Source organism: Pristiophorus japonicus, chromosome 23, assembly GCF_044704955.1.
Source record: "Pristiophorus japonicus isolate sPriJap1 chromosome 23, sPriJap1.hap1, whole genome shotgun sequence".
Classification (NCBI taxonomy): Eukaryota; Metazoa; Chordata; class Chondrichthyes; family Pristiophoridae; genus Pristiophorus; species Pristiophorus japonicus.
This window is the reverse complement of record NC_091999.1, coordinates 47,908,071-47,922,121: the sequence shown is the minus strand read 5'-3', so window position 1 is coordinate 47,922,121 and position 14,051 is coordinate 47,908,071. Positions and strand designations below refer to the sequence as shown.

At 47.6% G+C, this 14,051-nt stretch overlaps 1 pseudogene; it reads left to right on the top strand.

The window, feature by feature from the left end:
• Positions 1–9,248, top strand: part of LOC139235521 (Ig heavy chain C region-like) — a 55,070-nt pseudogene extending 45,822 nt beyond the window's left edge.
• Positions 9,249–14,051: the final 4,803 nt, after the last annotated feature.

Genomic DNA, 14,051 nt, shown 5'->3' with positions numbered 1-14,051 from the left:
AAAGCACAAATCATATCTGAGAGCTATGTTTAATTCTTATTAATATTAAATTGATGAACAATGTCTCTCCTCCATTTGCTCATTCAGTTTCAGTGCCCCAGATGGTCTGAATGAATTGTTATCCTCTAGTTTTACACTGACCATTCTGGAAACTATTTTCAAGAAGTAGCAGAATATATTTAATCATTAACTTACGGGCATTTTGTGACTAACTGGAGTATTCAGCCATGAACTCATTGAATGGCGGTGCAGGCGCGAAGGGCCGAATGGCCTACTCCTGCAGCTATTTTCTATGTCTCTATGAACTTTAAAAGATTGTCTGTGTTATTCAGTAGCGGAGGCTCTGCTACTGACTGCAAACTGCAAGGATGGATTTTAATTAATAAAACCATTTTTGGGGTTTAAGATTGAGGAGAATATTTCAGCTCGAGATTCCAGCATTAGTAAACAAGCGGTTTACAGCCCATCGGAGTTGTGACCCCGGCTGGACAGAGAACTATTTAAATTAGACCACCCCCAAATCCATCATGTGAAATGTTCTCTGCGAATAGACGCAGTTTATGCTACATTAGAAACATGCAGAGTTTAAAAAGGTGTCGGTCGAGAGCGGGACATTAGTAGAACTGCCTGATTATTGTCAATTATTCAAATTTGATTCCATTTAAGTAAAAATAAGGTATATTTCTGAGTAGTTATGTATTAATATGCTGCTTAATATTTTAATATTGATTAATTGTTATGGTAAGTTAAGTAAACCATAATATATCACAAGTTATCAGGCAGAAAAGGTTTTAGAATTATTAATAATTACTTGTATTTGTATGGCTGAAATTCAAGCACGTTAATTTAATTTCAAAAGTTCCAGGTAGGTATGCTTCTGAGGAGGAAGGGCCAGACTGGCACTCAGATTATTTTCAATATTCAGCTAACATGAACATTAAATTAGAATGTAACATCAGTGCTAATTCATTAAAACATAAGCGAGCCCTTACAATTGTGTTGCATACTGGTCAGTATTACAATTATTGCAAAATTTCAAGGGTTGGAGATAATGTTTAATTCATTCATAAATTAATTTAGAAAACAATACATTTATAACTCGGCTGTGCTGAGTTCGACAAGGTGTCGCTGCAGATTTTAGTGAATTAATTTCCTGTTTTTCCGCGATGATTTTACAGGTTATATTTACTGATGAAAATATATAAAATCAGTGGGTGATTAGGTATCACTGGATATGTCTCCTGGATTGTGACATTCTTACTCTGTCACCGAGTCCCGTGTGACAGGCAGCAAATTCCCGTGGAATGTGAATTATTTCCAGATACTTGCTTTCAGGGAAGTTAATTTTTACACGGTTTACCAGATAGTTGACAGAAATGGGGAAATGGCTGGATGTTGAAGAGTCTCTCAAATTAATATCAGATTAATTTCAAAGAATCTGCAGCGTTGAGGTGGTTGGAAATTGAAAAGAAATAAACTAGAAATCAAACAGCTTCATTGAAATTAACAGATTGAACTGGTCTCTCTCTGCCTGGAGCACCCTTGTTGCACCGTTTGTGTCTGTTCTGTTTCTGTGCGCCTGCTCACTGGGTGAGAATCAGGAGTCCTCCTGACGGGTTGTAAACCTTCTGGATTGTGATCCTGTATTGCGGGCAGTGTCACTTAATTCAGTTATTTAAGAAACTGGTATATGTGAGAAACGGGAAAGATTGACTTTAAGGTTGAGGAGTCGCTGTAGAGATGAGATCAGTAATCCAGATTGTGACAGTCAGAAGGAGCAGTTCCGAAACACCACGGGGAGACAGTCGAAGGAGTTTTAATCAGTTTCTAACCCGGTTGTACCTGCCCTGACAGTGTTTGATATGACAGCTTTACTCTGCAACTAACCCGTGCGTTATCTTATCTGCCAATGCTTGATGGGAAATTGCAGAGATAGCTTTAATCAGTCTTTAACCTTTTCTTTAAAAGGACGTGGAATTTAATTGGGTCCTTCAATATAGAATGATCTTCTATTTAATCAGAGCTTTGGAGGGGTGGTGCGCTTTAATGGGACAGTGTTTTGGAAGCTTTTCATTGTACTCGTCATAATTGTGCTTAATTAATCGGTCAATTTGATAACGCATTTTATGGGGAGACATTTCGTAGCACATCTCTGCAGTACTTGAGCTGGGAATGTTTGACGGGATAGTATAGATAATATATTACTCTGTGTGCAACACTTGCTATACCTGTCCTGACCCACACGGCAGCATAGCGGGAGCTTTGCTCTCTTATCCGTGCTGTATCTGACCTGAGAGTGCTTGGTCAGGCAGTGTTCTCGGCACCGTTATCAGCGTCTAACAGATAGCAGATAAACTGCTCAATTTTTAATGAGTTATTAATGTTTGAACATTTTGAGCATCAGATTACTAATGAACATGATTGGCCTGATCCTCAGCTCACTTTCAGAACAAACAGTTTCAGGAAGTGAATAACGCTTCAGAAAGCAGCGCCTGTTCTGATCTGATGGGAGGTTACAAGTTATTTCCACAATTAAAATAGAGAATATCGAGACTCCCACTTCAAATAACCATCATGGGGACCTCATGTTTAGAAAAATTATGTTGTCCAAGTCTTCCTGAGAAGGTTAAAGGCAGGGACAAACTGTGACGAGATGCAGCTATTGGCCTGGGTCACAGCACAAGGCACACAGTCACTGAGCTGCAATACTGTGAAACATTTAAAGAGAGAGAGTCAACCTGCAATAAGTCATCATTCGCAATGAATTTAAGCCTTTCTAACAGCATGTGATTGACTAATTTGCGTCAGATTTATAAGATCCCTTTATTTTAAATATCCTCTTTTATTATAACGAACAATAAAAATAGATCTGGTATAGGTGTCCAAAATATGAAGTGTTTCCTTCCATGAAATCTAGAAGAACTATTCCCACTGACTCGTGTAGACTGATAGCATCTCACAGCATTGGAAGAGGCCATTCAGGCATCGTGCCTGTGCCGGCTCTGAAAGAGCTGTCCAATTTAGTCCAACTCCCCAGAATTTAACGTGCAAATGAATCCTCCTGACGTACTGGAGATACTGCCTTGTGCATTCCTGAAATTACCAACCCTCTGTGTGAAAAAAATCACCTTAATTTCACCTTCTGATCTTTTCACAATTATTTTAAAACGGCGACATTTGGTTACCCACCTACTTTCCAGCGGAATAATTTCTCCCGACTTAGTATATCAAAACCTTACATAATGTTGAATATCTCTCTTAGGTCTCCTCTTAACCTCTGCTCTAAGGAGAATATTCTAGCTTCTCCAATCTCGCCACACAACTGATGACCCCATCCCTGGCATCATCCAGGTAAAAGTCTCCCCTCTACGCTCCCCAAGGGCTTGACATCCTTCCTACATTGTGGTGACAAAATTGTACGCAATAGTCCAGCTGAGGCCTAACACGTGATCTGTAAGCTTAGCATAACCGCCTTGTTTTTGTAGTCAATGCCCCATTTACAAAGTCAAGTATCCCATACGCTTTCCTAACAGCCTTACCAGTTTGCCCTGCCCTCTTCAAAGATTTGTGAATATGTACATCCAGATCTCTCTATTCGTGCATCCCCTCAAAACAATACTATTTAGATTATACTGCCTCTCCAACTTCCACCCAATGTGCATCGCTTCTCAATGATTCGCATTTAATTGCAATTGCCATGTCCCAGCCTATTTCACTGGTCCATCTGTCTTCTCATGGAGTCTGCTGCTATCATGCTCACTATTGGCTACGTTGCAAGGTTTTGCATCATTTTCGAACTTCGAAATTGTATTCCCTGTAACCAAGTCCATGTTATTGTTATATAACAAGAACAACAATGGGAATTGAAACGGGCCATTTAAGAAGTAAACTTCAAATTAACCGGATTTTGGAATGGTATTTTATTCGGATTATTAATGGAGTGGCAGGAAGCAGGCTACTCAAGAGACATGCATATAATTGAATGGAATAGTGCTCAGATCACAGTGCGCTGAAGGACATCGCTCTCACTCAAATGCTGAGAAAATAAGGAAGACATTCGTCTCAATCGCGGTTCATTTACAACATGCATCTTAGAAACTAGACTATGGAAATGCTACCTGTTGAATTATGTGGTAGGCAAGTTTGGAGGGTATTTTGCTAACGTCCTAAGCAGGAATTCCGCTGCTCCTTTGAAGTGCAGTCACTGTTGTTTTGTAGGGATACACCACAGGCAATGTGCACAGAGCAAATTTCCCCAAACTGCAATTAAATAAAGGACAAGAAATGGTGCTCATTGAGAAATAAATGCAGGCCGAAATAACAGGAACACGTCTCTGTTCTGCTATTGCACGATCCAATGAAGGCTTCTTTATTGACGAGTTGTGTAAAGGTTCTTCTTGTGTAATGTGACAGAGCTCTGTGATAGAGTGGTGCGTTCCTGACCAGCGCATTGACAGGTGCTTACGATAGAACTGACAGAAGCTCAAATGCCCGTGTAGCCTTTGATGGAGAAATGGTGGAATTAGTTTATTCTGCAGTCAAATTTCGATTTGTTTATTTCTTTTATAAGCACGGATTACAGAGTCTAACTTGTTCAATGGGCCAATCCTTCCCAGTAACACCGTCTCCCCCATCGTCTGCGCCCTGCTCTCCTCCTGTGAACAGCCCAGCACCGATGGCTCCATCACGTAGGGCTGTTTGGTGATGGACGACTCCCCTGACATCATCAGCCTTTTCTGGAAGGAAGATAAAGAGCCGACCACGACTGGATTGAAGACCTACCCGTCATTGCTCAAAAAGAATTGAACCAACACCCTGAGCAGCCAATTAACCATCACCGAGTCCGAGGTGGGGAGCAGCACAATCTGCTGCGAAGTTCGACGTGGTGGGTCGCTGTGGAACATCACAATATCAGGTTAATGATGTGGGATACAGGGCAAACTGTGATAAGGTGAGAAGTTATGTTCAACTTGTATAGAAACTTGTTTAGACAACACTTAGAGTACTGTGCATAGTTCTGGTCTCCATATAATACTTAGAATACTGTGCACAGTTCTAGTTTCCTTATCACATTTAGGTTTTAGTTTACAATTCTGGTTTCCATCTCATACTTAGAATACTGTGTAAAGTTCTGTTCTCCATATCATACTTAGAATAGTATGCACAGCTCTGCTCTCCATATCACACTTAGAATACTGTGCATGGTTCTGGTCCCCATATCGCACTTACAATAATATGCACAGTTCTGGTCTGCATATTACACTGAGTATACTGCGCACAATTTTGCTCTCTGCAAATGCCAGGTTAGTGTGGATCTGACAGCAAAGAACTTGTTAAAATATAAGGAGACTTTGCCTTTCTTAATCATTTATTTTGCAAGCAATGTCAATAAAATGCCTTCTCGTGAACGTCCTGAACGGATCATCGTTCCTCCAATTGTTCTCCTCTTGCTAAGTTCCACTGAACAAATCATCTGCAGCAGATATGTAAGCGCCATGTGTTCAATCATCGAATTAAGGCCAAAGTCACTGACCGTGAATTGGCTGAAGAGTGGACAACTCCTGGATTCGGGCTTCATCACCTCTCCCGCCTTTGAGATGAACGGAAACGTTTTGACGGCCAGTCGTCTGACACTCCCCGACAGGGAATGGTTCACCGGCTCGGTCTGCACCTGCCAGGTCACTCATGAAGGGGGCACACAAAGCCGTAACTTCAGCAGATCTTAGGGTAAGAGGCACAATCCGGCGAGGTTCCAGACCATTCTGAGCGCTGATCTCAGTCAGAACTTTGATTGAAATTAGTAGAAAGCAGAGGAATATTCCTAATTCCCAATCATGCAGTTTGTGTATTCTTGTGATAAAATCTTGCCTTGAAACAGCGCCTTCAGCGACCACAGATTGAACCAAAGCGCTTGCCAGGCAATGAATTAAGTTGTGAAATGTGGTCACAGTTGTAATGTACTAAGTGCTGTAGTCATTTAGTGCTCAACAAGCTCCCACAAACAGCAGTGTGATAACGACCATTTTTTTTGTTTAGTGTTATTTCTTGAGGGATTAATATTCCCAGGCCACCAGGGAGAACTCCTCTGCTTTTCATTGAAATAATTCCAGGGGAACTTTTACCTCCACCTGAGAGGCTAGACGGATTCTTGGTTTAACACATGATCCGAAATACGGCACCTCCGACAAAGCACCACGCCCCCAGTACTGCACTGAGAGACTCAGCTTACATATTGTGATCAAATATCTGGAGTGGGACTTCAACCCACGATCTTTTGGTTCAGGATTCCTCATTGCTCAGGATTTATTAACCTCGCCAAAGAAGCTTTCCCCTTGCTCTGGTGCCAGGCAGTGAGTGAAGTGTCCTTCGTCTCAGGTATATCCTGAGTTAGCTGATCATATACGGAATGGCAATAGGAGTCTGGAATCCTTCACTGCTGACTGTCCAGGAACCCACTGCAAGAATGGGCATCTACCATATTCAGAGTACTGAGCCCAATTCTGGGCTCCGCACCTGAGGAAGGATATACGTGGAGGTGTTGAACTGCAGGTTTACCCGAATTATACCGGGGCTAATAATGTAAAATGATCAGGTGGTGAGAATAGAACGTTAAGAGATGGTCCAATTGACGTGTTTAAGTTGATAAATGGAATTGTATCGAGTAGATATAGAAACATGTATTTAGTTTGATGGGAGAGTCCAGAACAAGTAGCAGAACCTTAACATTAGAGTTAGGCCGTGCAGAGGTGATGTCAGAAAGGATTTTCTAACAGGAAGAATATTGCAATTCGGGATTTCCCTCCCCAAAAGCTGCTGACACTTGCTTTCAATTGAAAAGTTGAAAACTGAAATTGATAGATTTTTGTTCGGCAAGTTTATCATGGGTTACATAACCAAGGCGTGAAGATGGTGTTGAGTGTTGATCAGCCATGATCTAACTGGATGGCGGGACAGGATGGATGGGCTGAATGGCCTTCTCCTATTCCTATGTTGCTATTAATGCCCTGAGGTCATAGTGCTTTCTGAATCTCTCTCACCAGACATGATAAATGTTCAGTAATTACAGATATTAACAAACTACCTCACATCATTACAAATGATGCCCCACCACAAAAGATTCCTTGCAACTCCATTCTCCGGACCTTGCACTTCTCCTCTGACGGCGGATGTGACTGGTTCCTGCACATTTTCATCGCAACAAAAATAGCAGCAAAAGACTAGAAACTTAACTTTGTTTCCTGTTGTCCCATAAATCCTGAAATTAATTTGACACTGGTTTTGAACCAGTGTAATGCTGGTGTAGACCTCTTGAACTTGGGGATATTCGGGCTTCAGCTATTATAACCAGTGGAGATGCACTTGGGTGCAAGAATCTATAGACGGGCGTAAAGGAGCAAGGGATTTCAGGAAGAGCGCTATTCAGTGCCTTTAACAACTGCGTCCCAATGTATTCCCATTTTACGCCAGGTATTTGCTTCACAGGCCATTACAGGTAGCTCTGGCTCAAATACACAGGAAATATTACAGATTCCCCGGAATCGTTGCCAATTCATTGTCCTTCCATAACGACGGTGTTCAAGCAATAGCGAGAGGTTGATATCTCAAAAGTGAGTTATTCTCCTTGAAAGAGTTAAGGCTAATTATTGGTGTCCTGATTCTGAAGATGCGGCTTTTCCTGACTTTCATTCCTGTTTCGCAGTGGATGTCCCATGCAGCGATTAAAAATCACTCTTCGCCCACCGTCACTGGAACAGGTTTTACTGGAGGCGACGGTGACCTTAACGTGCGTCGTGTCTAACGCTCCTTATGGGCTCACCGTGACCTGGACACGAAAAAACGAGTCTTTGAAATCAGAGATTGCCGTCCAACCCGGAGAGGATCCCAACAGTGTGATCAGCAACTAAAACATCTCGACACAAGACTGGCTGAGTGGGAATAAGTTCTACTGCGTGGTGAGCCATCAGGATATGCCGACTGCTCTCAGAGATTCCATCCACAAGGGAAAGGGTGAGCGGGGAGATTGTTGCAATAAGTACGACACTGCGACAATTTCGATGCGTGTGCAAGGGCCAATTGATTATATAAAGTGTTTAATGGCTACTCTGATAATTCAGGTTGGTAATTCCACCAACTCAGCACTCTGGGACATGACATTATGTATTTTAGGGGAAACTGGATAAGTCCATGAGCGAGAAAGAAATAGAACGGTATATTATTAGGTTTAGATGAAGTGGTCTCGGAGGAGGCTTGTTTGGATCATAAACACCGGCATCGACCAGTTGGCCAAATCTCCTCGTTCTGTGCATTAAATTCTTTGTCATTTTCCAGTCCAATGCTTCAATATTTCAGAGAGAAAGATTACGTTCCCTCGGATAAGGGATGGAAAACCAGAGAGGCAACAGAGGGGAAAAGGAAAAGCGTCAAAATTCAACGCGGTGTCCATTTCTCTCACATCTAACCACCGGAAATTGGCTGAATTTAAATGAGGAAGGCGAGTTGTGGGCGTTGGTCTCACAGGCCACCAGTGAAAACGGGAGGATTGGAAGCCGAGTGAGGAGGTCGCGGATCCTGGATCCAGGAGGTAGGTGTAAGGGCAATTACCACCTGGGAGCAGCAATCCCCACCTTGCTGTAACTGCTGAGATTTACACAGTGTTTCAAACCGGACCAACGACTGTTAAACACCAAATGGTGGTTAAAATAGAGGATTCAAGTCTCATTTAAATATATTACTCAAATATAATATTACAACTGGAAGTAGGCGAGTTGAGGTAGGGATTCTAATTTTTACCAATTTAACAACCTCCACGCCCAAAACCCGCCCGCTGTATTGGGTTGAAATTCCCCCATTGTCTCTGGAACTATCCAGTTCATTGGCCTTTGTTGTTACTGTTCTACAGCGAAAGATCCGCGGGAACCAGCCGTGTCTGTCCTCCTGCCCTCAGCAGAAGTCTCTGCTCAGAGGTTGGTCAGCCTCACCTGCTTAGTGAGAGGTTCTCCCCCCGAGAGATCTTCGTCAAATGGACCGTCAATGACAAGCCGGTGGATTCCCGCAACTGCAAGAACACCGAGGTGATGGCGGAGAACGGTAGCAGCTCCTTCTTCATGTACAGCCTGCTATCCATTGCAGCCGAGGTATGGGCCAGCGACGCCTCTCACACCTGTGTGGTGGGACATGAAGCGATCTCCTTGATAATCACCAACAGAACCGTCAATAAATCCAGTGGTAAAGCATTTTCCTTGTTCTGATGGACACCTTCATAAGAACATAAGAACATAAGAATTAGGAACAGGAGTAGGCCATCTTGCATCTGGAGCCTGCTCCGCCATTCAACAAGATCATGGCTGATCTGGCCGTGGATTCAGCTCCACTTACCCGCCCGCTCCCCATAACTCTTAATTCCCTTATTGGTTAAAAATCTATCTTTCTGTGAATTGAATACATTCAATGAGCTATCCTCAATTCCTCCCCTTTGCAGATAATTCCACCGATTCACAACTCTGTGGGAGAAGAAATTCCTTCTCAACTGAGTTTTAAATTGGCTCCCCTGTATTTTGAGGCTGTGCCCTCTAGTTATAGTCTCCCCGAGCAGTGGAAACAACCTCTCTGCTCTATCTTGTCTATGCCTTTCATTGTTTTAAATGTTTCTATCGATCAACCCTCATCCTTCTGAACTCCAACGAGTAAAGACCCAGTCTACTCAATCTATCATCATAAGGTAACCCTATCATCTCCTGAATCAGCCTCGTGAATCGTCTCTGTACCCCCTCCAAAGCTAGTATATCCTTCCTTAAGTAAGGTGACCAAAACAGCACACAGTACTCCAGGTGCGGCCTCACCAATACCCTATACAGTTGCAGAAGGACCTCCCTGCTTTTGTACTCCATCTCTCTGGCAATGAATGTCAACATTCCATTCGCCTTCCTGATTACCTGCTGCACCTGCAAACTAACATTAATTGCCGGTGCTTTTAGTGTCCCCCTCCCCTTTTATAGGGGGCACTTGGAGAAAAAATATGTTTTTGTGCCCAAAAAAAACCCCCAAAAAATACCACCAAAAATAAAAGGGCCTGTAAATGTTTGGTATTTCCCCCAGACCCGGGGGGGGGGGGGTACGGTTTAATGTTTTTTGTTTACTCCCAAAAAGAGTTTCATGCACAAGGACCAATGATGGAGCTTTGGAGGCGTGGCCTATGCACTTGGAGCCTGGCTGCTGTGAGAGAAGGAACTCCCTGCTTTAGCTTCTGTCTGGAAGGCCTGGAGTGAGCCCTGAGACCAGCCCAGGAACAGGAGGTAGGAAGGGGCTTCATTACCATTCATCTCGAGGGAGAGGAGGAGAGCAGAAGACTGCAACACCTTCATTATTTCAACAAAGAGTTGGAAAGAGGTGGAAAAAAGAACAACAACTTACCAGTGTGGAAGGAGGGAAAGACTTCTTCAGCCAAAGGTGGGTGTGTTTTGGTGCATTCACCAAAAATACTTTGTTGTATCGGTGGGGGGAGGAAAGAAGACCAATCGAGGGCCAGAACACCGCGGGGGGGGGGGGGGGTGTGTGTGTGGAAGTGTGTGTGGGGGTCTTGCCTACAGCTAGGCCCACACACCACTGAACACCCCTCACCCAATTGCCTAGCCTGGGATAGCTGGAGCTACCAGGCTGAAGAAACTGAATCACCCTAATTAACATCGTTGGGAGTGTATACCTGTGTGGCTCCAGCTGCCCCAGGTGAAGACATCTTCTCCCCCCAGCCGAAGATCACCCCAAAGACTGTTTTGTTTGCCATCTGTGGAGTGCACCCACCCATTACTGTGAAGGGAGACCTGCCCTTGCAGCCTCCCTCTTTCCCACACCCCATCACTCTGTCTCTCTCTCTGTCTCCCCCCTCTCTCTCTGAGAGCCTTTCCTCCCAATTGGGAAAAAAAGACAAGAACAATTAAGACAACTGAGCAGAGGGAGCAAGGCCCCTCCCCAATTGCAAACTAGGGGAGAGGAGTGCCTCTTTCAGAGCTCCCGCTGTTAAAAACTTAAACGAGGCCAGTTAAGACCATTAAGGCCTGTGACTTTGGGGTGGATGTCGCCCTTAAAGGGACCCCGTGATGGCGACCCCATCCACGCTGGTGGCAGGGCCAGCTAGGAATTATGCGCAGGCGGCGTCCACATCCACGGCGCCTCCTGCGCCTCCTGTTGCCCTGCCACCATTAAGACTGATAACTAAAAAACACGGGGTCAAGGGCTACACTCACCCCACAATGAGCATTGAGGAGTGCGCGCGGGCGATGGCTGGGGTAGTCGGCCCCTGGGCCATTGTCGCAGCCTCCAAGATGTCTGGGAAGGCCGTGTTCTTCCTGGGGTCGGAGCGACCGGTGTCCCTGGCCCTTGAAAAGGGGCTCACGGTGGGCGGGACTTTCCTGCCAGTGGACCCTCTCGAGGTCACCACGCAGAGGGTCATCATTTCAAACGTCCCGCCCTTTGTTCCCGCTGAGCTCCTCCTCCCTCACCTACACCAACTGGGGGAGGTAAGGTCGGGGATCAACCTCATACCGCTCGGCCTCAGGGAGACCAGCCTCTGCCATGTGTTCTCCTTCCGCCGCCAGCTCTTTGTCCGGCTGGCGCGGGAGGAGAAGACGGAGGGCTATTTTAATGTGGTGCACGAGGGGACTGCCTACCGCGTCTTCTGGACGTCGAACGGCGTGCGGTGCCATGCCTGTAGGGAGGTGGGGCATGTTCGCAAGAACTGCCCCGCCAACAAGGCTGCCAAACCACCGAGGGCGTCCAAGGCTGGCGCCGCCGCCACCCCTCCCCCTAGTAGCGTCCACTTGCCGGGAGCCATAGGTGCGCGGGCATCATCGGGGGCCTTTGTTTTCACGGCCGGAAAGAAGGCGCGGAAGAAGGCGAAACATCCCCTCGGTGCGCCAAACAACTTGTTTACCGCGCTCGGCCAAACCCCGTCACCGGCGAGCGCGGGGTGCCCTGAGCCCGTGCCCGAGCCCTTGACTAGTATCACCGAGGGGTTCGGGCGTGGGCAAGACAAGAAAAAGGGGGGAGTGGAGCGGGAGGCCTCGGCAGACATGGGGGTCTCCCTGCCTCCGCGCACCCCCAGGAAAAAAAGGAGGCGCCGCTCCAATGAGGTGGAGGGAGAACAACATCCCTCCGCGGAGGAGTCGGTGCCCGTCGCGTGTCCCGCGTCCCCCACCATCGCCCCCGAACTGCGCTGTAGGCGTGAGGAATCTGTCCCCGGGGAGGGTGAGGCAGTCGAGGCTGCCCAGCCGCTGCCTCCCGGGGATGATGTGGAAGATCTGCCTGTCGTGGGGGGCGTGGGGCCAGCGGAAGAATCGGTAGCCGCCGGGTCGAGCGTCCCGGGGACTGAGGCGGGCGAGGCCGAAAAGGCCGAACCTGAGGCCGCCCAGCCAATACCCAACTTCCCCCGGGATTTGCTCGACTCGGCAGAAGCTGACACTGCAGACAACTGTAATATACATCCACACGCTGGGCCGGTGGGAGGCGGCGGGGAGGGGGAAGAACAACAACCCTCACCCCCTACTTTGGAGCTGGGATACTTGGTGGACCTGGAGAATTTCCTCAACCAGGTCTCTCCGTGTTCCCCGGCTCCTGGGGCGGAGGAGGAACCCCTTCCGCTGTCGCTTCCCGACCCAGCACCACTTTTAAAAATGCTCAGTGGGGACTCCTCTGCCGACGATCGTGGGGGTGGGATCTGGGCAGAGCCAGGGCCAGATGGAGCGGCCGGGCCGTTTGCCGTATCTCGTGCGGTCGATGGGCCGGCTGCTGGCGGCGACCTCCCGGAGGGGGACGGAGACTCGGTGGGGGACGCAGGAGAAGATCTAGAGACCATCGCCAGTGAGGCGGTGGATCTGCTCGCGGCCGCCGCTGAGACCCTCCTCATTCCTGTAAAGGAACTCCGGGACTTTTTGGTCCAGTGCCGGGGTCGCCGCGACCAAGCACGTCTGGCCCGGGAAAGATGGTCTGAGCCAGTGTTGCTCGTCGCTTCCGTCCGCACCGCAGCTAAAAGCATGGCCGCGGGCGGGCCCTTATCAAAGGCGCAATGCCTTGAGCTGCGCCGGCTACAAAAAGTTCCTCGCTGGGCTGCTGAAGGAGTGGAGGTCAACAAACGACTCCACTCCCCCCCCACAATAGGTTAGGTAGAGGTTGCACTATGCTCTAGTCATGAAGATAACCATAGCCAGCCTCAACATCAACGGCGGCAGAGGGGCACGCCGTAGATTTGACAATTTTTCGCTCCTGCGGGAGGGGAAATATGCGGTGGAGCCTTTCCTGCGCCTCTTGCGGACGAGGTTGACGGGACTGGCTCTGCAAGGGCCGGGCGTGGAAGTCGTCCTCTCGGCTTACGCCGATGACGTGCTCCTCGCGGTAGAGGATCCCGCTGACCTGCGGAGGATGTGTGAGTGCCAGGAGATTTATTCGACCGCGTCCTCCGCCAGAATCAATTGGGAGAAATGTTCCGGACTCCTGGTGGGTCAGTGGCGGGTGGACTCCCTGCCGGAGGAGCTCAGGCTTTTTGCCTGGAGCACGACCCATCTCCTCTATCTGGAAGTCTACCTTAGCCCCGACGAGGAAGTGTGGGTGGCGAACTGGCAGGAGCTGGAGGCCAAGGTCGCCGCTCGCCTAGGCCGCTGGACAGGACTGCTCCGAGTGCTGTCCTACAGGGGTCGAGCGCTAGTCATAAACCAGCTGGTGGCAGCCATGTTGTGGTACCGGCTGGTCACTTTGAGCCCTCCCCCTGCGTTTGTCGCCAAGATACAGAAGAAGCTGGTGGACTTCTTCTGGAACAACAGGAAGCACTGGGTCTCTGCCGCGGTCTTGAGTCTCCCGCTTGGGTAGGGTGGTCAGTCGTTGTTGTGCGTCAGCGCCCAGCTCGCGACTTTCCATCTTCAGACCCTGCAGAGATATCTTTACGTCGAGCCTCCTCCTAGGTGGCCTGCTCTGGCAATGTATTTATTTCGCCAGCAGCACGGCCTCAACAACAACACGCAGCTCCTGTTTGTGAGTGTGGGGGCGTCAGGACCGCCCTCCGGGAG